The sequence below is a fragment of the Trichosurus vulpecula genome, chromosome 8, assembly GCF_011100635.1.
Source record: "Trichosurus vulpecula isolate mTriVul1 chromosome 8, mTriVul1.pri, whole genome shotgun sequence".
Classification (NCBI taxonomy): Eukaryota; Metazoa; Chordata; class Mammalia; order Diprotodontia; family Phalangeridae; genus Trichosurus; species Trichosurus vulpecula.
Window position 1 is genome coordinate 170490364 of NC_050580.1, and position 26578 is coordinate 170516941.

Genomic DNA, 26578 nt, shown 5'->3' on the forward strand with positions numbered 1-26578 from the left:
CATAAAGACAATCAAAACAGACACTGTGGAGCACTTAGAGCTTGATCAGACCATTGAAGATGCCAAGGTCGTCCACTGCATCCTGGGCCATCTCCAGTCATCCTGACTTTGTCTTGCCACTGGACTTTGATGGCTCTAGAAGGGAGAAGGAGGCTGATGACTTTGTTGCGACTCTAACTCACGCACAAGTCAAAACATCACCCATGATGTCATTGGTCCTCTTCAAAAATTAAGAATGAACAACAGTGACAATGTGAACATCAAATCAGGCTAAAATCCCTGTTCTTTCACCTATCCTACCTTTGGTTTTGGGGCCTGTCAGTCAGGGAGGATCTTGGGAGTAATAGGAGCCTCATCACTTCAGCATTATCTGTGTGAGGGGAGAGGAAGAACAGGGAAATATTTCCCCAAAGTGGTTTTGCTATTGCTACATACTCACAATCGTAGATTTAGTAGGAATTAAAAGGAATTGCTTAACCACAAATCAGGTGGTTTTCAAGGACCAAGGAGTTGAAGTCAGCATGAGGAAATAAGTGGTCAAAAGAATGGAATTGATCTGAAAGTGGGTCTATTTGTCTAACTGTTGTCTGCCCAGGTGACTGTGATGGTTCATAGCCCTCAGCTATGCATTAAAAGCAGTATAGCTTTCCCTGTCGGGGAGAAGCTTTCTAAACTAATACCTAGTAGATGGTAGCAACAGATGATCTGAAATAGCTTAAGCTCAGCAGATGATAGCAGAAAGCAACTTGGTGACCAGGACAGCAAGAAAAAGTCAGCTTATATCCAGAGGAGAGCAGCATGATGATACTGCTGACAAAAGAGGACATCGGCAGCTTTGCGGTATCAGAAGTGACATTATCAGAGGACAGTGGCCTCTACAGCATCAAAAGGGTGAGTTACGCTAGCTATGCATATGCTATAATCATATGGGACCCTATGTGTAGACTTTCCATATATGCATGCCATGTTCACATGACATCAACCAAGTGCCCTTTACATATGTTTCCAGAGGAAATGTATTCCCTATGAATGTGCCCCACCATGTTTTTAGTCACATATGTTCTTTGCATGTGTGTACCCTTCCCCACTGGTGATGGAGTGATCTGTGGGAGAGAGTAACCCATGTGTACATATTAGAATCTTTTTTCTTATCATTTAGACATGATATTTGAGGATTTTTTTGTTGTGTTTTGCTTTGCTTTGCACTGTGTTTTCTGGTTATTGGTGTGAATGTTTGCCCAAAAAGTCCCTTGAGCTTAGGGCAGCTTTTCTGAGAGGAATCCCAGGAACTACAAAAGTAAAACTCAGTCAGTCAACAATCAAGTACCTTCTATGTTCTAGACACTCTGCTAAGTGCTAAGGATAAAAATACAAAGAATGAAATACTCTTTACTCTCAAGCTTACATTCTAACAGGGGAGAGAAGTATATAAGTGTGTATGTAGATAGATGTATATAAATATATAAAGAACAGATATAAATAAAATAAATACAAGGTTGATTTGGAGAAAGAGCAATAGGAGTTGCAAGAATCCACAAATGATTCATGTAGAAAGTACTTGTTGCAGACCAGACCTGATTCAGGCCAGGGTAGTTTTTTCAGGTTCAGAAATACAATAAAATGAGATGTTTATAGACCAGTTGAGAATGAAATATGTTATCTAAACTCTTTTTTGGGCATGGCATTCAGGTAATCCAATGATTCTTAATTTTTTTTCTCCTCAATCTATTTTACAGATCAGTTGTTTTCGGTATGAGATACTCTACACTTTTTTTAGTCTTTTGACTTTGTGTTAGTATCTCTTTTTGCATGGAGTACTGTGCTTCTTTCTGGTCCATTCTATTTTTCATGGAATGTGTTGCTTGGGCAAAGTTTTGTACATCTTGTGCAAAACTGTCAATTCCTTTTCCAATTCTTTCTTTCAGAACTCTCATTTCTTTTCCATTTTTCCCTTAGGCACTCTCATTTCATTTATAAAAACATTTTTGTCTCATTTTTAGCCCTTGCCTCATCCATTGAATTTGTGCTGAAATTAGGAGGTTTTTTTCCTCTAAGGCATTGTTTATAGGTGTTTGGGAATTTTTCTCTTCTTCTGAATTTGTGTCTCAAGCATCCCTGTCACCAAATATCTCTTTATAGTGAGACTCTTTTTTTTTTGATTGACCATTTTTCCAGACTATTTCCCTTCAGATTTTATGTTAATGCTGGGCTCTACAACACTTTTGGATGAAAGCTCCAGGCTAATCCTGTTGCTGCTTTCTTGGGGTATTGATTTGTGTTATTTCAGGATGTCAGGCACAGGCTAAGGACCTGCAAGTTTTCAATGCTACCAGAGTGAGCTGATCCAGGGAAAAGTCTGATTGTTTCTCAACCCCTCCCCATCTGAGCTCTGCAAGTTCCTGACTTGAGTTTCAGTCAGAGAAATAAAAGACTACTACAGGACTCAGGTCTTGTCAGCCAGCTTGATAGTCCTACTGGTCCAAAGTGACAACTACAGGTTCTCCTTTGACCTGGGATTCTTGCCCTGGTTATTTATCTGCAGGCCGAGCAGATGCTAGAACTGAGATCCTAGTCTGCTTCTGGGGTCTGAGTCAAAACTCTTCTCTCTGAACTTGCTCCATTTTCAGTACACCACCAAGGTCTTTCCTTCTCTGGATGCCACCCCCAACCACAGGTCCCCTTCTCAGTCCACCCTGGATCTGTGACCAAAACTAAATAGTAAATGACAAAGCTGCCAGTTGGCACCTATTCCCATTGAGGTGCCTTGGTATGAGGTGCCCTAGTATGGATGCAGGACCTTTTCTTGTCCTGATGAACAGCCTCTCCCTAGGTGGGTGCACATGGTAATCTCCAGTGTCAGCAGATCTCCCTGCCTGTGTCTCTATGCCAACTTGGGTTGGACAAAGGACTCATTGTGACTTTTCCTATATTTCCCCATTGTAGATCTGTTTGGAGGCAGTGTAGATGGGAGATAAGCTATGTCACTTCCTGCTACTCCATCATGGTGGTTCCTCCCCCTTTATCACTATTTCTTAAGGAAGTCTAACAGGTGCAAAGTAATCATCACAGCAAGAGGCCAGTCAGCCAATAGAAAAGCCTGAGTTTCCTCATCTGCAAAATGAGAGGTTGAACTCAATAGCCTCTAATCAATTGGATCACTTGTTTCAGGATAGAAAGGACCTAAATTAATGATCCCATCATCCTAAGCATTTATTAAGATCTTACTATGTTCCAGGCACTGTGATAGGTTCTGATCAATAAGAATACAAAAATAAAAGCCACCATCCTGAAAGAGCTTACACAAAGCATACAAAAGACAACATATGTTCACATAAATAGATACAGAATATCAACATGAATAAAAAGCAGTTTGTAGAGGGTGGAGAGCAGTAGTGAGGAGGACGAGGGAAGCTTCTTGTAGATCTGGGTCTTAAAGTAAACCAGGATTTCCAAGTGGCAGAAGGGAAGAGGGAGTGTGTTCCAGGTATGGGGGAAAGACAGTGCAGGAGCACAGAGATAGAAAACAGAGCATCATATGTGAGCAACAGCAAGTAGACCAGAGAATGCATGCAGGTGAATTATTTGTAAGACCGGAAAGGTGGGAAGGGGCCAAGTTGATAGTTTAAATGCCAAACAGAGGAGCTTATATTGGATAATAGAGGCAAGAGGAAGCCACTGGAGTTAATTGAGTATGGAGTAGAGGTAGTAGGACATGAGCAGACCTGTGCTTTTAGGAAAATCACTTTGGAGGCTGTGTTGGGGGTTGGATTAGATTGGGGAGAGACTTGAAGCAAGAAGACAAATCAGGTGAGAAGTGATGTGGACCTGGATTAGGGTGGTGGTTGTGTAAGTGGAGAGAAATGGAAGTATAGAGGAGAGATGTTATAGAGATGATGTATATAGGAAAGATATCATAGAGCTAGAACTGTCAAAATTTGACAACCGTTTGAATATGTGGTATGAGTGACAGTTGGAGCAAAGAATTTAGGATGAAACCAAGGTTTTGAATGTGGGTGACTGGAAGGGAACTTTGGAAGTGAAGTGAGTTCTGGGGAATAGAAAATGAATTCTCTTTTAAACATGTTTAGTTTGTGATGCCTATTGGACAACCAATTTGAAATATCCAAAAGGTAGTTGGTGATGCAGGATATGAGGTCAGGAGAGAGACCGAAATGGATATAAATGATGAAGGGAGGTAGCAAGAATTTATCAGATGCCAGGTTATTTGTCAGGCACTATGCTAGGTGCTTTATAAATATTTCATTTGATGCAACAACCCTGTGAGGTGATATTATAACCTTCATTTTACAGTTGAAGAAACTGAGGCAGGCAGTGATTAAGTGTTTTGTCTAGGTAGAGCATAGTTTTTCACATAAATGTTAAGTGTCTGAGGCTGGATTGGAATTCAAATATTCTTGACTTCAGGCTACCTATCGCACTACCTAGCTATAGACCTAGGAGTATTCTATTCAGATATGATAAGTGAGCCATAGGAAGCTGAGGTCAGCAAGTGAGAGAGGAGAGACAAAAGAGAAGAGGATCCAGGACAGAATCTTGGGGTATATGCATAGTTAGTAGGTACTATATGAATCCAGCAGAACAGATTGAGAAGGAGCAGTGAGGCAGATAGGAGTAACATCAGGAGAGGGACATGTAATTTTAAAAAAAAAGTATCCAGGAATCTACAGTGATCAAGTGTCCAATGTTGTGTAGAGGTCAGGAAGAATAAGAATTTTGCAATTAAGGGAACTCTGGTAAAATTAGAGTTATGAGGTTGAAATCCAGACTACAGTAAAAGGATTGCCTTAATTACAGTGCCCTCCTAGTTGATGTTAGAGAACATAAATTTGTAGCAAACTCAGTGAGCATGGTTATGTGACTTCTTGCAGCTCCAGTCAGCAGCATGTGAGTAGGAATGGAGGGGGTGGATGGTGGAAATGTACAGGGTTGAATTTTGGCAAAGTATGAGAAGAATAGAGGATAGTGTAGGGTGGAACTATATCACTGAGATATCAGTATTGGGAAGGGAGGAAAATATTACCAGAGTAGGAAAGTACTGAAGGGTAGCAGGATTAAATGTCATGGTGAAAATGAAGAAAACGTTAGGAGGCATAAGGCACAGGGAGAGATGGAATGATAGGGGATAATAATTGGGTAAAAGAAGCTCTTAATCCTGGAAAAAGAACAGCTGTGGCTGATGGCAGGATCAATTGTTGCTGTGTATAACTGAGGTGAAGTGAAGGAACAGTGTGTGTGTGTGTGTGTGTGTGTGTGTGTGTGTGTGTGTGTATATATATATATATATATATATATATGTTCTTCCCTCTTTGAACCAATTCCAATGAGAGTGAGGTTCAAGCTTTGCCCCCCACCTTACCCCATTTCCCCCTCCACTGTAAAAGCTCTTCCTTGCATACCTCTTTTATGAGAGAAAAATTTTCCCCATTCTACTTCTTTCTTCCCCCTTCTCCCAGTGTATCCTTCTTGCTTATCCCTTAATTTTGTTGGAGATCATTCCAATATACCTGACTCACACTCATATCCCCTGACTATGTAAATTCCTTTTAACTGCCCTAAGAATGATAAAGTTCTTAGGGGTTACATGTATCATCTTCCCATATAGCAATGTAAATTTCTCTTTTGTATTTTTCTTTTTATGCTTCTCTTGAGCCTTCTATTTGAATGTCAAATTTTCTATTCAGCTCTGATTTTTTTTTCATCAGGAATGCTTGAATGTCTTCTATTTCATTAAATATTCATTTCCCCACTAAGGATTATACTCCACTTTACTGAGAGGGTGATTCTTGGTTGTAATCTTAGCTCCTTTTCCTTCTGGAATATCATATTCCAAGACTTCTGCTCTTTTAATGGGGAAGCTGATAAATCTTGTGTGATCCTGAGTGTGGCTACATAGTATTTTAATTGTTTCCTTCTGGGTCTCCCTGACCTGGGAGCTCTGGAATTTGACTGTAATATTCCTGGGAGTTTTCATTTTGGGATCTCTTTCAGGAGGTGATTGGTGGGTCTTTTAACTTCTATTTTACTCTCTGGAGCTAAGCTATCAGGGCAGTTTTCTTTGATAATTTCCTTAACTATGCTGTCTAGGCTCTGGCAGTCCAATAATTCTTAAATTATCTCTCCTTGATCTATTTTCCAGGTCAGTTGTTTTTCCAGTGAGATATTTCATATTTTCTTCAATTTTTTGATTATTTTGACTTTGTTTTACTGTTTCTTGATGTCTTGTTGAGTCATTAGCTTCCAGTTACCCAATTCTAATTTTTAAGGAATTATTTTTTCAGTGAGTTTTTGTACCTCTTTTTTTCATTTGGTCCAATTCTGCCTCTAAAATAGTTCTTTTCTTCAGTGAATTTTTGTACTTCCTTTTCCATTTGGCCTATTCAGCTTTTTAAGGAGTTCTTTTCTTCAGTGAGCTTTTCTACCTCTTTTACAATTAGGCCAATTTTTAAGGTATTTTCTTCAATTTTTTGCTTCTTTTACCAAGCTGTTAATTCTCTTTTCCTAAGTTTCTTTCATCATTCTCATTTCTTTTCCCAATTTTTCCTCTACCACTCTCATCTCTTTAACTCTTCCAGGAATTCTTGCTGTGCATGTGTTCAATTAGCATTTTTCTTTGAGGCTTAGGTTGTAGCTGTTTTCATGTTATTGTCTTCTTCTGAGTTTGTGTCTTGGGTGTCACAGTGGATAGAGTGCCAGCTCTGGACTCAGGAAGACTCACTTTCCCAAGTTCAAATCTGACCTCTGACTCTTGCTGTACAGTAACAGCAATGTTATAATGAAGATCAACTGTAAAAGACTTGACTACTCTGTTATACAATGATAATACGATGGTCTAAGATAATTCCAAAGGACTCATGATGAAAAAATGCTCTCCATCTGCAAAGAGAGAATGGATGTACTCATAATACAAATTTAAATATAACTTTCTTGCTTTATTCTTTTTTTGCTTTTTTTTTGCCAAATGGCTAATATGGAAATATGTTTTGTGTGATTTCACATGTGTAAATGTTATCATTTTGCCTGTCTTCTCAGTGGGTGGGGAAGGGGTGGGAGGATGAAAAAGAATTTGGAAATCAGAATTTAAAAAGAAAAGAATGTCAAAAATAAATAGTAAATCTGGAGAAACCATTTTTTTTTGTAATGGGAGAATAACCTAAATCACAACTGAGAAATTTTACATGTTCTCTTTCAGTGGTCCCAAGCTGTTTCCTAGTAGAAAAGCCCAGTTCCTTAAACCAGTATGGGCTTAGTGATGCTATAGAGCTGTAAATCATTGAACACTATCATCTCAGAAGTATCAAAGTTTTAGGGGACCCAGATAGAAAAAAGAGATAGATGCTTGGTTTGAATAGGCTGGGGCATGGAATTTCATAGGGGTAGGGAACTTCAGGCTTGCAAATTTCCTCCACAAAAGAAGATTCCCAAATCATCTGATTATCGTCTTAGAGATTCACATGTGGCACTGGGAGGTTATGTGAGCTGTCTGTGGTTACACGTTATCAGCAACAGGACTTAAACAGAGGTCTTCCTAAATCCAAGGTCAAATTTCATCCCACTATTTCATGCTGCCTCTGTCTTACTCCCTACATGGTAGGTAGTTAAATGTTTGCTGAATTATTGAATCAGAAGTCTTTTCCAATGGTTCGTTCTCAGCCTTTACCTTTATTTGGTGTCAAATTGCTCCTGTGTGGTAGCCAGCTAAAACTCCTCTCTATCTCAGTCACCATCAGATATTATTAGATCTAAATTGGGTCTAAATCAATTAGATTGTGAGCTTCTTGTGGGTAGAAATTGTCTTTTGCCTCTTTGATATCCATAGTGCTTAGCACAATGCCCAGCTGGTGCCTACGATGTGCTTAATAAATGTTTATTGATTAACCATTGGGGTTTTTATACCCAGCCTAAGCTAGTCAAAATGATCAAAATAAGATTTTTGTTTGCTTCTTTAGCATTGTTTAATTTAAAAAAACATTGTGAAGGCTCCCTGCAAAGGGTGTTGACTGCTATGATTTCTGCCCAATGCTGTACCTCTAGCTTATCTGATATAAGATCTCCCATGTCCTTTCTTCCAGAAGGGGAGAAGAAAAAGAAACCACTCTGCAGCAATATGATGCTGCTTAGAGTGTACCAATCCTGTGCACTTGATTTTCTTTATCTCTCTCTGTCTCTCTTTGTCTCTCTCTGTCTCTCTTTGTTTCTCTGTCTCTCTGTCGCTGTGTGTGTGTCTGTCTGTCTCTATCTATCTATCTATCTATCTATCTCTATCTCTCTGCTCTCCCACTTGCTGTCGTCTTTAGGAAGTTGTATCCTGATTTTTCCATAGAATGGCTAGAGTCTACCAATAGCACTGCGCCGCTACCTTGCTGAACAACTTTCTCAGAAGTTGGCCTTATTTAGTCACTGACTGGACTCAGACACAAAGTCTGATATAAATTTGGATAGCGAGGTAGACAAGGTTTTAACTAGTTCAGGCCTACCTCTGCAGTATTTGTGCTTGTCATGACACTCAGTAAGTTGGTCCCTATTATAAACTCTTATTATATTATTTGGCAATGATTGGGGATGTGGGCATCCATGCCTTTTAGGAATATATACTTCACCCTGTTTATGTTTGCATTTCAAAAAAAGAGTTGTATTTTTGTGAGAGGAAAAAAGGAAGAAGGGAAGGCAGGGCTAGAGGGAGAATTCTGCTAATTCCTGCCTGTGTAACTTATAGCAAGACACTTAGCATTTCTGGGGCTTAATTTCCTCATCTGCAAAATGATAGAGTTGGACCAGAAAATTTCTATGTTCCTTCTTCCTCTAGATCCTATGATCAATTTAATTTTATGATCAAAGAAAGAAGATCAAGTAGGAAAATGTGCTAATTTTCCTGTTAACCACACATGGAAAGCCTAGCTGTTTGGACCATGAGATCTCAAGTAAGGGCAACCTAATTACAGGCAAAGTAGTGATGAGGAAATAGTTAGAACAGTGAGTGTTTTAAGTACTGTAGTTGCAAACCTAACCAACTAAAAGCATTAAAGTATCATGACACTCCTAACCAAGCTTATAAACATTGAGGGCAGGAGACGATATCATATGTTTATTTCTTTTGTATGCCTACATTGAATAGAACTGAATTTCAGAGTAGAAAAGCTACTGAAGATTTGGGTTCCTTTTTTAAAAAACTCAAGTTGAATCATGAAGGTCTTTTCTAGTTCTGAGTTTATAAAAATTACCAGGAAATTCTGTATTTTCATCTTCTGAAGCTGATCGCTTTCAATTTATTCAAAACCTACATCTAAGTAGTCATCATTTTCCCTATTATTGTAGTAAATTTTCCATTTGGAAAGCCTTTGAAGACAATAGTAATCCAATAACTGGATTTCCCTGACAACAAACTGGGCACTTCACTGGTCCATAGTGAATATGTCCAGCTTTATGCCTTCTACCCTAAACCAAAGCTGCATGAGATCCCAGTGTGAATTTCAGAACAAGGAAGACCCTCTCCTCCACCTCAACATTTATCAGTTATAGGCAACTAGAGTTATTTAAAGTAGTCACTGCACACTGACCCTGGTGTTGGCCAGCCTGGAATGTACCACAACTCCCTTCCCTCATTAGTGTGCAGTCAGTGATTATCGGTGGCAAGATGGGAAATGCAAGCTTTGCTGACACATACACAGAATCTAGATCAAATTACCTGGAGTAGAAATACTCAAACTCCACAATAAAAAAGTAAGATAATTCAGAGTATATTAGCTTTTACCCCTGCATGAAAATAACGGCTATACACGGTCAACATCTGTTTTTAATTATCAGTTGTGTGGGGGAAGCAGACAGGCAGCACAGAAATTAAACCCCTCTACTCATAAAAGGTTGCCAGCTGTGGGTAGTAAGTCAGCCCATCTTCACACAGAAAGTTTGGAGTGGAGGGGGCAAAAGGGTGGGGAATACTTTAGGAGCAAATGCAGCTTCTTTTCACAATGTTTTGTTTTAACCAAGATTTTCAACTTTCTTAAGTACACCAAGACTCTAATGTTTGATTCCAATTTGACCAATATGATTTTTTTAACTCCACATTTAAAGTTTTTGTTAAGGCTATGCCTAATTCAATTCAAAAAGTAAATGGACCTAGTCACAAAAAGGTGACAAATTACTTGAAAGATAGATTCTGAATAGGCCTGCAAAATAGAGGCTTCCATCCAGTGTCTTTCCTAGCAAAGATATGATAAAATACACTTTTTTATCAGTAGAAAAGCATTTATTTAGCATCTACTATGTGTCAGGCACTAGGGATGCATAGGCTGCTGAAAAGATGCTAAGGAAAAAAGTGTCCACTGTGATATTAATAGGTTGTACTTGTTGGGACACAAGCCATCACCCCCAAGGAGCAACAGTTTTGGGGAGAAAGTTCAATAGAAAGGCAACATGGCACAAAGAATATTTGATTGAGAATTAGAGGAGGTGAGAAGTTCTACTGCTATTACTGCTATTTACTACCTGCATATCTTTGGGAAAAGTCATTTAACCAATCTCTCAGAACCTCATTTTCCTCATCTGTAAGATGAGGGGTATATATTAGATGAACTCTGAGTTCCCTTCCTGTTCTAACTTTTTGAGTCTATGACTCATGCATGGCCCCAATGACTTCTCTTCCCAGAAACCAGCACTGATAAACCCTGAAGGTATGGATTCCCAACTGAGTCTAAGGTAGCCCTAACTTCAGGGACAAAGTTAGAAAACACATAGATTTAGGTGGTGATTCTGTGCTTGAAATGGATCACATTCAATTGGAAAAATATCTCTTGTATACCATGTGCAAGGCATAGTGTAGTGGATAGAGGGCTGGCCTCAGAACCAGGAATTCCAGAGTTCAAGTTTCATTTCTGGCATATACTATTTGTGTAACCCTGGTCAAGCCCCTTAACCTCTCTGTGCTAGGCAACTCTAAGACTGTAAGTTGCAGAGAAGGTGCTGACCTGAATTGGGAGAGGGAGATTCTTCACTTGGAAGTTCCCTGTAACAGTGAAATCAAAGGTTCAATCCCTATCTACTACCACCACCACCACTCAGTCCTACAAGGCAGAACCAACCAGATTTGAGGAGAGAGAAGTGGAAGCCTTGGGATAAAGGACTTAAGAAGCCCTGAATCTTGTCCAAAACAATAGAACGCATGGAGCTTTCCTTGGTCTTAGGCTTGACCAGTGCTTGAGCTCCGCTTACTTTTGACTTTGTTGATCTAGGAATGCCTGACTCTGCCTCTTGCCTAGTCCATTGCTCCACCCGATCCCTTGCTGCTCTCTATTCTTACTGATTTTCGATTATCCGGTGGATTAAAACACTGCTTCTTCCCACACTTAAATAAGTGTTTTGCACTTTGGTTAACGACTTTCATTGACTGATTCTGTTGAGAAGTCAGACTTCTGTATGTGTTAAGGCTGGAGGATGAAATGTTCTTAACTACTTTTAGTTAATGTTGCTGCTTTTCCTTATTTTGTGTAAGGGAGAAACTTCCCTTTCATTTATGGCTTTTAAAGACATGCACAAGCATCCATGGCTCACTGTTTGCAGCTTTCTGGTGTGTACACGTCAAGGCTTCAGGAAAGCTTTTCAGTCACAAGTCCTACCTCCTTACAATTTATAAGAGGAGAGCTGTCATTTTGATCTCAGACCACTCTCCCATTTAGCTAACAGTTCCTCTCTTCTCTTTTGCTTCCCCTTGCATATTTCCACTTGGCTTTTTTTTAATCCATCCAACACAGCTCCAACCAAAAGAAAAGGGGTTGCCAACCCATGGACATTCCCTACTTAGCTGTGCAGCTTCCCCCAAAGTTGCCTAAAACAGTTACTGTCTTTTTCCAGTGAGATTTCTGACCTGACTAAACTTCTGCCCATATCCTTGCTTTCTGAATACAGCATTCTGTAAAAGTTTCTTTGCATGATTTCTTAAGATTATGCATTCGACACGGTGGTAGATTCCCAAATTTTAGAACCTGATTACTACCTGAAACTCCAGCATGATATTCTTTCTCCTCTCCACTCCTTTCTCCCTCTCTCCTTCTCCCTCCCTACTTCTCTCTCCTCCTTCCCCCCCCCCTTCCCTCCTCTCTCTCTCTCTGTCTGTCTCTCTCTCATACACATACACTCATTCTCTCTTATACACTCATTCTTTCACTGTGGGTATATATACCCTTATATACATACACATAACATACAGCCATACATATGTATGTAGACTGACTGTCTTATAAGGGCATGATAGAACAAAACTGAATAAAAGCAAAATCAGGTATGGCAATTTTGTTCTAGAAAAAAAAAGTTTGGATTTATTTTTAGAATACTTTTAATTGAAGTTGTTTTGGGCTATGTTGATGAGGTTGCTAAGCCTTCTCTTTTCTCAAACTCTGCCAGTTGCCTAAGAGGCTGGGACCAAGGAAACCAGGGGGCAGAAAAGGAAAATAACACTTTTTCTCAAGAACACGGTGAACAAAGGAGTTTTGTTTTACTGAAGTAGCCATGTGCGTGAGGAGTGTAACCATTTTTTTCAGCCACCTTGAGCCAGAGACAATTACAAAATTGCTCAGAATATCAAGCCCCTTTTTACTCAAAGGACTTGGTTTAAGTTCCAATTTGGGCTATTTTATAAAGTATACAATACCCAAACCACAATTCAACAAACTTGTTATTAAGCTAACTAATGAGATAAATAGAAGACTTCAGTTGCCTGAGGAAATCAGGTTGGGGAAAGGACATTGTATCAATTTTTTTAACCACAATTTGGACTTCAGATTATAAACATGGTTTATGGAATGGGGTGTGGAAGGAGGGTAGGTTGGGGAAGATAATTTTATCATGAAAGTGGGTTTTCTCCCCTTTTATGGAAATTCAAAATGAATGTGTGAATATGTTAGAGCCAAAGTTGTATCAATTAGGATAAGAAAATGGTTCAGAATAAAGTTGTTTAAATGATCCACAAAGGTTAAAATACACACATACATGCATGTGTTTATACACACACACACACACACACACACACACACGCTCCCATTAACCCTCTTGTTTTTCATTTGGATCAGGTGGTAAACCAACTCTTAAAAGCTTAGGATTTCTTTGGGAGTTGAAAGCAACATTCTAAATAAAAACAAAAATTTGACCAGACTATTTTTTTTTTAAAAAAAAACCACCCACTCATCCTAGGAGGGACTAAAGAAAAAAAGAAAAGTAAACAAATTTAGCATTTGTTACTAGTCATTCACCCAGTAAAAGGTACTACCTGCCTTGGGTAGGGAGCTATTTACCTATATATGATATTTAGAAATCTTATTCTAATTCTAAAATCTTGTCTTTCATTTTCCATGGAAAGCAATACTTTAAAAAGAAAAAAAAGAATCCTGGTTCTAGGTATGACACATATGTCCTACACTGCTATTTATTTCATCTTTTATATCATAGCCAAATGCCTATTTATGTCAAAACCTCCTAGTCTTCCTTTTCCTTCTGCCTCTGTGATAATACATCTCAACAAATCTCCTATTTATATTCTAACTTCCTATGCTTCCATCTCTCTCTTCCTCTCATTCTTCCTAACCACTTTCTATTCACTCACCATGATCTCTAGTCACTTTACTCCTCCCTGCTCTCTATGCCTCCAATACTGCTTTTCTTCCTCCGTAGCAAGGGACTTCGCTCCTACTTTGCTAAGAAAATTGAGGCCATCTATCATATTCCCTCTTCTTACCTGCTCCATATTTCCCAATACTCCACCACTCTCTTCTTTTTTAAGTCTAGGCTCTGAGAAAGAGGGGACCGTTTTCTTTGTCTCTTTTGCCAACTACTCTACCTGTGCCCTTGATCCCATACCTGTCTGTCTCTTCTGGGATCTTGCCCTCTTCTTTCACTTTCATCTGCAATTTCTCCCTATCTACGGCCTCCTTCACAGTTGCCTGCAAGCATGACTGGTTGACTCTCCTTAAGAAACCTTCATCTGACTCTACTTTTACCCAAAATTGTTATCCTACATCTTTCTTCCTTTCCTCCATCAGGTTCCTAGAAAAAAAAATGCATCTACACTCATTGTCTCCACTATCTTGCCACTCAGTCCCTTGTGGAGGGATTTGGTGGGGAGCTCAAGCAAGTCCCTGTTTTCAAGCCGCCATCTTGGCTCCACCCTCCCACTCAGTCCCTCATGAACCCCTTTTAATGCGGCTTCTGGACCCATTACTCAACTGAAATTGAGGTTACCAGTGATCTGCCAATTGTTAATTGTGACAGTTTTGTTTTTCCCCCCTCTTCATCATTCTTGATCCCTGTGAAGCTTTTCACACTGTTCACCATGCATTACTTTCGGTTACTCCCTCTTCTCTTTGTATATCATGACGCTTTCCCTTGATTTTCTTCTCGCCTGATTTTGCCTCCTTTGCAAGATTATCATCTTCTCTTTCCAACTGTGTAGCCCTTTCTAAAGCTTTGTCCTGAGTTTTCTTCTCTCTACGTACTCTCTCACTGATCTCATTAGTTTCCATGGGTTCCGTTATCACATCTACACAAGTGACTCTAAAACCAATATATCTAGTCCTAAATTCTCTCCTAAACTCTAGGCCTGTATCAATTGACTGCTAAACATAACTACTTGGATGTGCCACAAAACATCTCAAAATCAGTATCTCTTTCCCCTAAATCTGCCCCTCCTCCAAACTTCCCTATGTCTGTTAAGGGCACCACCATTTTGCTCATCTAGTTCACAAATTCAGTATCATCCTTGACTCTCACCCCTCTATTACCCACCCATATCCAAATAGTTGCCAGTTCTGTTGAATCAACCTCACTCCCATTTCTCTCTCGTCCTCTTCCAGTTCTTACTGCTCCCATGGTCACCCCACCCTCATTCTGGCTCTCAGCTGTGTAATGTATCACCTGTGTGATTTTAGACAAGTCACTTCATCCCTATGGGCCTCATTATCCCCATCTATAAAATGATGGAATTAAATCAGATCGCTCCCAAGATCCCTGACAATCCAAAAATCTACGAAGCTGTAGTAGTCTGCTAAATGGCCTCCCTTCTCCCAGCCTTTCTTCTTCCCAATTCATCTTCCGTGCAGCTGCCAAAATAATCTTCAAAAAGCACAGGCTTCACCGTATCACTTCCTTACCTCCAAATTCTCAGTCTCCTCTCTGCCTCTTGAATAAACTATGAACTCTTAAGCCTTCCACAAGCTGACTCCCAAATCTACCCTTCTGACCCTTTCACGTTACTCTCCTTCTTACGCTCTACATTCTGACCCAAATGACCTACATGCTGTTCCCCAAACTTGTCTTTCCCTTTTGAGATGCCCCCTCCCCACTGACCATGCCTGGAATGCATTCCTTTCCTACATATGTCTCTAGAATCCTCAGTCTCCTTCAAGGCTCAGCCCAGATATCACTTCCTAAAAGGAGTCCCTGAAGTTCCCGGCAGTTGTCAGTTCTCTGTCCCTACTCAAATTACTTTGTTTTTATATATCTGGATACGTATCGTCTGAGAGCCAGTCTGATAGAGTGGACAGAGTGCTGGGCTTACTGTCATGAAATGCCTCTCTGACTAGCTGGGTGACTCTGGGAAAGTTCCTACCCTCTGTGCCCCAGCCACCTCCCAAGGACTTAGCTACTTACTTACAGCTTCTTTGGCTAGAAATGTTGGAGAGCAGGGCCATCATTCTTTTTAGTTTTTGTATCCTCAGGACTTAGCACGGTGCCTTGCACAAGTAGGTGCTAAATCACTGGGTTTGTTTTTGTTTTTTATCAAATATGTCTGGACATGTAAAATTTCACCAGTAATGTTCAGATTTGGTTGGTCACGAGAATACATCATGATACCCAAGAAGATAAGACAACAAGGGCTGAAGGCTACAACTCTTAACTAAATTCATTTGATCAGGTATTGCCAGGAATAAACTGTTCCACATAATTAAATTTCCAAATAAAAGTAACTTGCCTCTTTAAGCAGCAAGACTGCTTTTAACTATGATAGAAATCTTTCTAAACCCTCTTGCACAATTTTCTCTTTTCAAAAGGAATAAATGGAACATGATATAACCTTTTCTAGATGACTCAAGGGACATCAGGATAAACATTGGTTGTTGTGCTGCCCTCTGGGGCTGAGGAGGGATGTAGGATTGCTTGTCCTGCCACTAAATAGTCCCAAATAACTTTTATTTTCTAGTGATTGTGCCTGCTTTTTATCATTCTTGCTTTCTCTCACAATGTCAAGGAATATCAGTTATCGCTTGTCATTGCTATCACTGCCTCTAAGACACCCCCCTCCCCAACCTCCCCACATAAATCTGTTGCTTCTAACAAACAGTAAATTGGAAGCCAGACAGGCCATGCCTGTTAAATCAGCAGAATACTAAATTCCTAAAGTTGTGAGTAAAGGTAGCTCTTCTATGGAGTAAAATACATAAACTTTGTGTCAATTGTTTTCCATCTATTTTTTTCATTACTTCTCAGGTCATAGGATCACAGACTAGGAGCTAAAAGGGACATTAGACATCACCCCTTCATTTTGTAGATGAGGAAATGTGAGTTGATAAGTGTCTGAGGCAGGATTTGAATTCAGGTCTTCAAGACTCCCAATTCAATCAAGGATTCCTTAGTGCTGAGAAGCACTCCAAAATAAAGACAATAAAAGGTCCCACTTTACCTGCCCTATTCAACCAAAGGCAAGACTCATTAAAGGCACTTGATGGACTTAGCATTCCAAAAGAGAAGAACAGCAAAAAAAGTCCCACCCTAATTACCATTACAGAGGTACAGGGGAGGGGAGCTCATGGCCAACTTATACAATACAATGGAAGCACATCTCACCATAGCCATCTTCAAGGAACAGAGTTTGGCTATTCTTCAGACTTTACTAGCATTAAACCTTCCATTTCCCTCTATAGTTGGAACCAAAACAAAAAAGGTCTTTGAATGTCTTGACATAATAAAAGTTACTGTATTCATTAATGTGCACTAGCTAAAGTCTTCTGAAAATTCTACCAGCAATGAGTAACATAAGGCAATGCTGAAGCCTAAGTCTGTACAGACCACCATACTACATGACACCTCACATAATAACATCAGTGCCCTATAATGACTAAAACTTTGTGCAAGCTGAGAACATATTTACCAAAGGATGTATGCCAATTCATCACACTAATGACATATGTTTAAAATTAATATTTTATAGGGAGCAGCAATTAAAACATAACTCTTTGTTTCCATTCATCAAGATCAAGGAGTGACTATATAACTAATGTGCCAGGCAAACGAAATTAAATTATTTCCGAGCAAAAATGTCATCTCTCTCATGAATACTTCCTAGCGTGAAAAGTCCAATTGGGAAGAATAAAATCTTTGAAAAACCAAGTAAATATTCTCAAAGAGAATTTAAATAATAGCAGGAAGCCGCTGAATGCAAATTTTATTTAGACAGCACAAGGACCACCTACACTTTAGAAAAGTGTTTCACTAACAGCTTCAGCTAACCCGTTCTCTGGGAGAAGCAAAATTCAGTTCCTGCTTTGCATCCTTAGAAAAGCTTGTAGACCCATGGACATTTACTGTAATGGGAGAAGGCGTGGGAAGGCTAGTTTTAATAGCCTGAGTAAATAAATGAATGTTATGTAAAAGTTAATGGCAACAATAAAAATAAGAATTTTAAATTAACTTTTAGTCTTCCCTATCAAATTGATCTTAAAGAGATCTTAGCATTTCCTTCCTTTATTACTAGATTTTCAATACAATTTTCCTACCAGTCAGAAGAAAATAGAAACAGAAGAGCCAGACCGAAGAGGTATCTGGCTCAATTTAGATTGGATGGTTCTTACTCACGTATTTAATGTAATTAGCACCTGTTTTGTAAATCACCTAAATCACTCTAAATTTCATCTTAATATATGAAGTATGCAGAAAACTGCCTATTCATATCCTTTGGCCATTTATTTTAAAAAAATGTGAAGTATCTGTTGAAAACCCAGAATCCATGAAGACACTGTGTGGGTTAGAGGGATTATTGATTTACTGTGGAAAGTGACCTCAAAAATTATATCTTCTGACTGATTCATTTTACAAATGAGGAAACTGACACCAAGAGAACCAAAGTGCCGTATATGAAATTCTCCAAAACTCCAAATGATAAGAAGTATCAATTTTTTTTCTCTTCCATAGTTGGATCAACTATAACTCAAACAACAAAACTTCTACCATTTTCCTTATTGGACTATTCTGATGATTAATATCCTTTAGCTCATATAAACTCTGAGGATCCTGATGCCAACTCCCATTCCTAGTGATGAGTCCTCCAGAGCCAAGCTGTCTACATCTCCTCTTGGGACTCTAGAAGTAACCTAACACATACCATCATTGGCTTAAGCCCCCACCAGCATGCTTTCCCCCAAGATCATCATTTGAGAATCATTTAGTCAGCCAGCTTTGAGTGACTTTTAGAGGTAGCTAATGGTACAGTGGATAGAGTGACGGTCATGGAGTCAAGCATACCTAAAATCAAATCCCCTCTCAGATACTTAATCATTGTGTGATCCTGGGCAAGTCATTGAACCTCTGTTTGCCTCAGTTTACTCACCTGTAAAATAAGGATAATAATGGCATCCACTTCACAGTTGTTGTGAGAATCAAATAGAGATAATATTTGTAAAAAGCATTTAGCACAGTGCCGGGAACTATAGATAAATGCTTATTCATTTCCTTTATTCTCTATTTTCTAAGGTAATACAATAAGAATAATACCATAAAAAGTCTGTGACATATCATCCCACAATAGCATCCAGGGGAAATTGGGATTAGATTTAGAAAGCATATGTGACCAAAGGGTAACTCTCAGCTCCTGATTGCTGAAAGTCCCTTCCTCATTCCTGTTCAAGAAGTTTCCTTTACCCACTTTATTGTCTCTTTACTGGGCTCCTATGGAGCCAGGAGTTCATTCTGTACTTGGTTCCCCTTCATGCAGATGCTGCTGCCAACTCATCTAGGGGAACTGTTTAGCATACCATTATGAAGAAGGGAAGTCCAACATCCCCTGGCCCCTTGAAGCTGAAAGGTCCTCTTCTGCTTCAAGGCTGGGGGAAGGGGAATAGGGGGAGACCTGGCCAAGCCTGAGAGCTATTCTCCTCCTTTTCCCCTCATTGTCCCCCCATTTTCTCATGGTTCCTCCTTAGGAGATATGCTGAAAAGCTACATGCTCCAATTTCTGCAAAACTTCCCATTATAGATAACTTGACACTTTTATATGGAATTCAGAGATTGGAATTAAATCCCACAGCCAACTAGAACTGACTTCTTCTCTGGATCTTTATTAAGTGTCTTTCAAAGACTTTTCACACTTAGTCTGAGGTCTTAATTGATTGCTTTTTTGAGATATTCTCCCTAGTTATCAAGGCTAAAATGAAGTGGGATGACTTTGACCTCACTCTTAGTATAGCAATGCTCTTCGGTTTGAATAATCCCTAGAGTTTCTTTGATAGGATATTATTTATAAATAAAAATATTTTAAGTGGCCTGAATAGACCATGACTAGATGCCTAATTTCAGATTTTGCGATGTAATTTGGTGCTTGCCATGCCCAGCTCCTCTTGACTCCTATTTCCAAAAATTCTTCATGATAGAAAGCCATTAGGCTTTGCTGTACTCCACAGTCTATTGTCTTCTCTTATTTTTTACTCCTGAACCTTGTCTTATTTTTTCACTGTTTTCCTCTGTGTGTATTTGCCTTGAAGTCACTGAGCATTAAAATACATGTTGATTTAATGTGGGAGGTCTTACCTAATGATTTGTATTGATTGATTAATCAACAAACATTTATTAAGCACCTACTATGTTTCAGGCATCATACTAAGCCAGGGTAGGGAACTTATAGACTCAAGGCCACGTGTGGCCTTCTAGGTCCTTGGGTGCTGCCTTTTACTGAGTCCAAGTTTTACAGAACAAATCCTTTTATTTAGAGGATTTGTTCTGTGAAGTTTGGATTCAGTCAAAGGGCCACGCTTGAAGACCTAGAGAGCCACATGTGGCCTCTAAGCCTGACATTCCTTACCTCTGCACTAAGCACTAGGTATACAAAAAGAGGCAAAAGACAGTCTCTGCCCTCAAAGAGCTTACAATCTAACAGGGAGACAACATGCAAAGAAATATGTACAAAGCAAATTCTATACAAGATAAAAAGGAACTGATTAATAAAGGGAAGGCCCTGGAATTAAAAAGGGTTGGGAAAGACTTCCTGTAGAAGGTACCTGTAAGAATTTGCCATTCAGAATGCATTCACTTGGTGGAACCCTAATTATATGTACCCAATTTAAACCAACTTAGCAAATATTTATTAAACACTTGAGGGTTATCATGGATTGATAGGACACTGAGCTTGGGAGTCAGAAAGATCTGGATTCAAATGCTGCCTCACACACTGGCAAATAATTTAACCTCTCTATTCTTCAGTTTCTTCATTTGTAAAATGATAAAGTTAGACTCTGGGTCAGAGCCAAGATGGCGGCCAGAAAACAGGCACTTGCTTAAGCTCTCCCCCAGGTCCCTCCACACACATGTAAAAAATGGCTCTGAACAAATTCCAGAGCTGCAGAACCCACAAAATAGCAGAGGGAAGCAGGGCTCCAGCCCAGTACAGCCTAGATGATTTCTGGGAAGGATCTATCACACGGTGCTGGGAGCAGAACGCAGCTCAGTGTGGGGCACCAGGACCAACCAGACTGGGAGCCAGGTGGAACAGGCCGTAGCACCCTGAATCAGTGAGCAGTGGCAGTTACCAGACTTCTCAACCCACAAACACCAAAGACAACAGAGCAAGTCAGTGGAAAACCTGCTGGAATGGATTGAGAGGAGTGCGCAGTCAGTCCCAGCTTCAGGGTAGTGGAGGTGGTACAGAACTGTGGCTGCTTCTGGCCCCAGGCCCACCCGGTGGCAGGAATTAAGCAGCATATCAAAGCGGGAGTGCAGAGCCTGCTCTGCCCTGCTTGGATCTGGGTCACACTCATGGTTGGCAATTCTTGGGGGAGGAGGAGCACTGCTGGGGCAGACCTTGCTGTGTAGAAGTAGCTCTGAAAACAACATCACAGCTCCTAAAGCTTGGGACAAAGCACTCTCTACAAGCAATCATACCCTGACAAAAAGCTCAAAGGTCAAGTAGTTGGCTGGGAACATGACCAGGCAGCAAAAAAGGACTCAGACTCTAGAATCTTTTTTTGATGACAAAGAAGATCAAAAAATACAGCCAGAAGAAGTCAACAAAGTCAAAGAACCTACATCAAAAGCCTCCAAGAAAAATATGAATTGGTCTCAAGCCATGGAAGAGCTCAAAAAGGATTTTGAAAAGCAAGTTAGAGAAGTAGAGGAAAAATTGGGAAGAGAAATGACAGTGACGCAAGAAAACCATGCAAAACAAGTCAATGACTTGCTAAAGGAGACCCAAAAAAATACTGAAGAAAATAGACTAACCCAAATGTCAAAAGAGCTCCAAAAAGCCAATGAGGAGAAGAATGCCCTGAAAGACAGAATTGGCCAAATGGAAAAGGAGGTCCAAAAGACTGCCAAAGAAAATACTACCTTAAAAATTAGATGGGAGCAAGTGGAAGAAATCAAGATCTTATAAAACAGAGCCAAAGGAATGAAAAAATGGAAGACAATGTCAAATATCTCATTGGAAAAACCACTGACCTGGAAAATAGATCCAAGAGAGATAATTTAAAAATTATTGGACTACCTGAAAGCCATGATCAAAAAAAGAGCCTAGGTATTATCTTTCAAGAAATTATCAAGGAAACCTGCCCTGATATTCTACAGTCAGGGGGTAAAATAGAAATTGAAAGAATCCACTGGCAGCCTCTTGAAAAAGATCCCAAAAAGAAAACTCCTAGGAATATTGTAGCCAAATTCCAGAGTTCCCAGGTCAAGGAGAAAATACTGCAAGCAGCCAGAAAGAAACAATTTGAGTATTGTGGAAACATAATCAGGATAACACAAGATTTAGCAGCTTCCACATTAAGGGATCGAAGGGCTTGGAATATGATATTCTGGAGGTCAAAGGAGCTAGGATTAAAACCGAAAATCACCTACCCAGCAAAAGTGAGTCTAATGCTCCAAGGTAAAACATGGACTTTCAATAAAATAGAGGACTTTCGAGCTTTCTCAATGAAAAGACCAGAGGTGAATAGAAAATTTGACTTTCAAATACAAGACTCAAGAGAAGCATGAAAAGGTAAACAAGAAAGAGAAATCCTAAGGGACTTAATAAATTTGAACTGTTATGTTTACATTCCTACATGGAAAGATGATGTGTATAATTCATGAGACCCTTCTCAGCATTAGGGTAGTTGAAGGGAATATACATATATATGTGTGTGTATGTGTATATATATATGTGTATATATATATATATACACATAGACAGAGGGCACAGGGTGAGTTAAATGTGAAGGGATGATATCTAAAAAATTAAATTAAGGGGTGGGAGAGGAATATATTGAGAGGGGGAGAAAGGGAGAGATAGAATGGGGTAAATTATCTCACATAAAAATGGCAAGAAAAAGCAGTTCTGTTGGAAGGGAAGGGGGGCAGGTCAGGGGGAATGAGTGAATCTTGCTCTCATCATATTTGACTCGAGGAGGGAATAACATATACACTGAATTGGGTATCCTACCCCACAGGAAAGTAGGGGGAAGGGGACAAAAAAGCAAGGATGATAAAAGGAAGGGCAGATGGGGGAGGAGGTAATCAAAAGCAAACACTTTTGAAAAGGTACAGAGTCAAGAAAGAAAATTGAATAAAGGGGGATAGGATAGAATGGAGGGAAATATAGTTAGTCTTTCACAACATGACTGTTATGAAAGTGTTTTGCATAATGATACATGTGTGACCTATGTTGAACTGCTAGCTTCTTAGGGAGGGTGGGTTGGAAGGGAAGAGGGGAGAGAATTGGGAACTCAAAAGTTTTAAAAGCAGATGCTCAAAAAAAGTTGTTTTTGCATGCAACTGGGAAATAATATATACAGGCAATGGAGCATAGAAATCTATCTTGCCCTACAAGAAAGTAAGGGGAAAGGAGATGGTGAGGGGAGTGGGATGATAGAAGGGAGGGCTGACTGGAGAACAGGGCAATCAGAATATATGCCATCTTGGAGTGGGGGAAGGGTAGAAGTGGGGAGAAAATTTGTAACTCAAAATCTTGTGGAAATCAATGCTAAAAACTAAAAATATTAAATAATAAAATATGGGGAAAAAAAGTTAGACTCAACCTCTAAGTCCCTTCCAACTTTGAATCTGTGATTATCATCCTATGACCCACTATATTTAAGGATGCTATGAGTCAGTGTTTAGACCATCTATAAACATTAACTTAGCAACTGGTAGCTGAATGTTTGGCCTAAAAGCCATATTACTGGAGAAATTTAATCATATCAGTCTTGTGACATTTTAACTATGAATGAAACCAGAAGATAAAATGAAGCTACAGCTAAATTGAAGCTGGGTTGGCTCACAGGCTCTTCTTGGAGAGGCAATAAAGGAATTGGTTCAATTATGAATCAAAAGGCAACAAGAAAAAAAGCTTTTCAAGGGACACTTGGTCATCTGATATTGTTGCAGGTTTCATGACAGCGCTGGCAAAAAGAGTGTCACAAAGATAAATTGTGGTCTATGCCCCAGCATCTATTGCAGAGGATGAAGGAGAAAAATTGTACAAATCATGAGGCAGGACCTCCCACATTAAATCAACATATATTTTAATGCGCAGTGACTTCAAGGCAAATAGGCACAGAGGAAAACAGTGAAAAAATAAGAGAAGTCAAAGGATTGTGGAGTACAGCAAAGCCTAATGCCTTTCTATCATGCAGAATTTTATTTTAGAAATAGGAGTCAAGAGGAACTGGGCATGGCAAGCAACAAATAACATCACAAAATCTGAAATTAATTATGTTTTACCAGTCAGAAAAACTACTGTTAACTGATGTGAGAAACATTGCTGAATCATTTGTCAGTTTATCATTAGAACACCAACTTGTTAGAGCAAAGATAAAAATCAATGCCACATTAGAAGAGAAATGAGAAAATGTATAGCATGCAACTGAGGCAACTCAAACCTGAGTCATTTCAATAAACTCTTGGCAACAAAAAAAAAAGGAAGAAAGAAAAAAGAAATTACTAAAAGGGCAGATGTCAGCATAGTCCAGAGGTGGGGAACCTGCTGCCTCGAGGCCACATATGGTCTTCTAAGTCCTTGAGTGCAGCCTTTAGATTGAGTCCAAGTTTTACAGAACAAATCCTTTTATTAAGGGGATTTGTTCTGTGAAGTTTGGATTCAGTCAAAGGGCTGCACTTGAGGACCTAGAGGGCCACATGTGGCCTCGAGGCTACAGGTTCCCTGCCCTTGGCATAGCCTACCACAATTTTCTAAGGAAATTGAATCACTTTAAGTCAACTGCCATAGCAAACAGACCAAAATAATTCAGAAACCTGAGTCAGGAAATTGCCTCCTTGCCCAATGGAGATATGGCAACCAAGCAAAATACCAGTTTAGTATCTTAACATGTTTGTAAAATCATGGAATAAGGGTAGATCATGAGCAATATTGCTTCATAGAATGGTAAGAAGTAAAGGAGGGTAAAACAAGTTCATGGAAAGCTTGGGAAAAGACCTAGTCTAGATCATCCCAAGGACACTTAAGGATAAAGGTGGGAAGGAATGAGTATAATGAGCAGATGAAAAATGGAAAAGATCTGCAAAGACTTCTCTTTTTTTCCACCTGTGTTAATGGAGCCACCACATTCAAACACTAGTATCACAGTTCCTGATGTTCTACCTGAGGAAGTAGAAATGGCATTAAAGAAAACAAAGACGAGAAGAACAGCTAAACTAGGTTAAGTATACATAGAAGAGGTCTACATTGAAGGGAATTGGGGATTGATTAACATATCTGATAGAAATATACCAAACACATGGGGAAAAAAAACACAATCCTATTAGAGACAGAGACACAAACACAGAGAGAGGGAGGGAGATACCTACTTTCCCATTTCTACAAAATCTCTGAGAATAATCAACAATGCATCAAGATTATCCTTGACAAACATTTAAGAAGGGGATAGTATTTTGCAAATGATATTCTACAGCAGGCCACATCCTTACAGTCACTAGGGACTGACATAGAAAACACATGATTCCACTGCGCTTATTGTTTATCGACTATAAAAGAAAAAGCATTTGATGCAGAGGAGCAAAGTGTCCTTTGAGAGGATCTTCTCCAACAAGGTCTTCTATTCATATGTTAAATAATACAAGGATCTTTGAAATATGTAACAAGGAAATCACTTTGCTTAAGGATTCCTTGACTATTAAGAAGAAGAAAGGCATAAGACATGGACATGTATATTTGCCAAAGGTGTTTGTCACTGCCATGGAAGTTGTTCAGGGAAGGGTCTAAAAGAACAGGAGTACCTCCAGATATTCTCATTAGTGAATGACATTTCCCTGACTGCAGCAAGTCCTGGAACACTACAGAACCTCCTAAATGCTATCCCTAATCCCTCCAAAGAGTCCAACCTAACTATCTACAAGGGAAAAATCAAACGAGGGAAGAATGCATATTATCCAGATTATGGTACACAGTTGGATGGACACCCCATAGAGCTAGTCGATCAATAGGAATATTTTGAACAAATACTGGGGTTAGACAATGAGCTGGATCCAGAACTGAACAAGAGAATTGGGCAAATTACCTCTGTAAAGCTTAGCAAGACTTTTATTGACCCCTAAGCTTCTCCCTGACACATCAGTACATTAACATCAATATTCTTCCAGGGTTACTTAATGCCTATGAGTCATGAAATACCACATTGTCCAAAGAATTAAAATTGTGGCTCATCTAAAGGTCAAAAGAAAGTCTGAATATGTGTGTGTGACTGGGTTGGAATGCACTAACAGTGAAGGATTAAGAGAAAAGGGGGTAAAAGATGTTATCTGGGTTGCCTCAGAAAGTAGTGGGTTCCAATTTGCATTTCTCTTTGAGATATCTGCTCATACCCATCAGGGTGGCTAAAATGATAGAAGGAGAATCCAATGACAAATATTGGAGGGGATGTGGGGAAAATGGGACATTAATATACTGTTGGTAGAATTATGTACTGATTCAACCATTTTGGAGAGCAATCTGGAATTATGCCCAAAAAGTTATATAATTGTGTATACCCTTTGACCCCAGAAATACCACTATTATGTCTGTTTCCCAAGGTGATTGGGGAAAAATGAAAAGAACTTATATGTTCTAAAATATTTATAGCAGCTCTCTTTGTTTTGGCAAAGAAGTAGAAATTGAGGAGATACCCATCAATCAACAAGGTATGGTATGTGATTGTGATGGAATACCATTCTACTGTAAGAAATGATGAGTTGGTTGGTTTTAGAAAAATGTAGGAAGACTTGTATAAAATAATGGAAAGTGAAGTGAGCAGAACCAAGAGAAAACATCGTATACAGTAACAGCAATATTGTTTGAAGAATAATTGTGAACAACCAAATTATTCTGAGTATGATAAAGGAC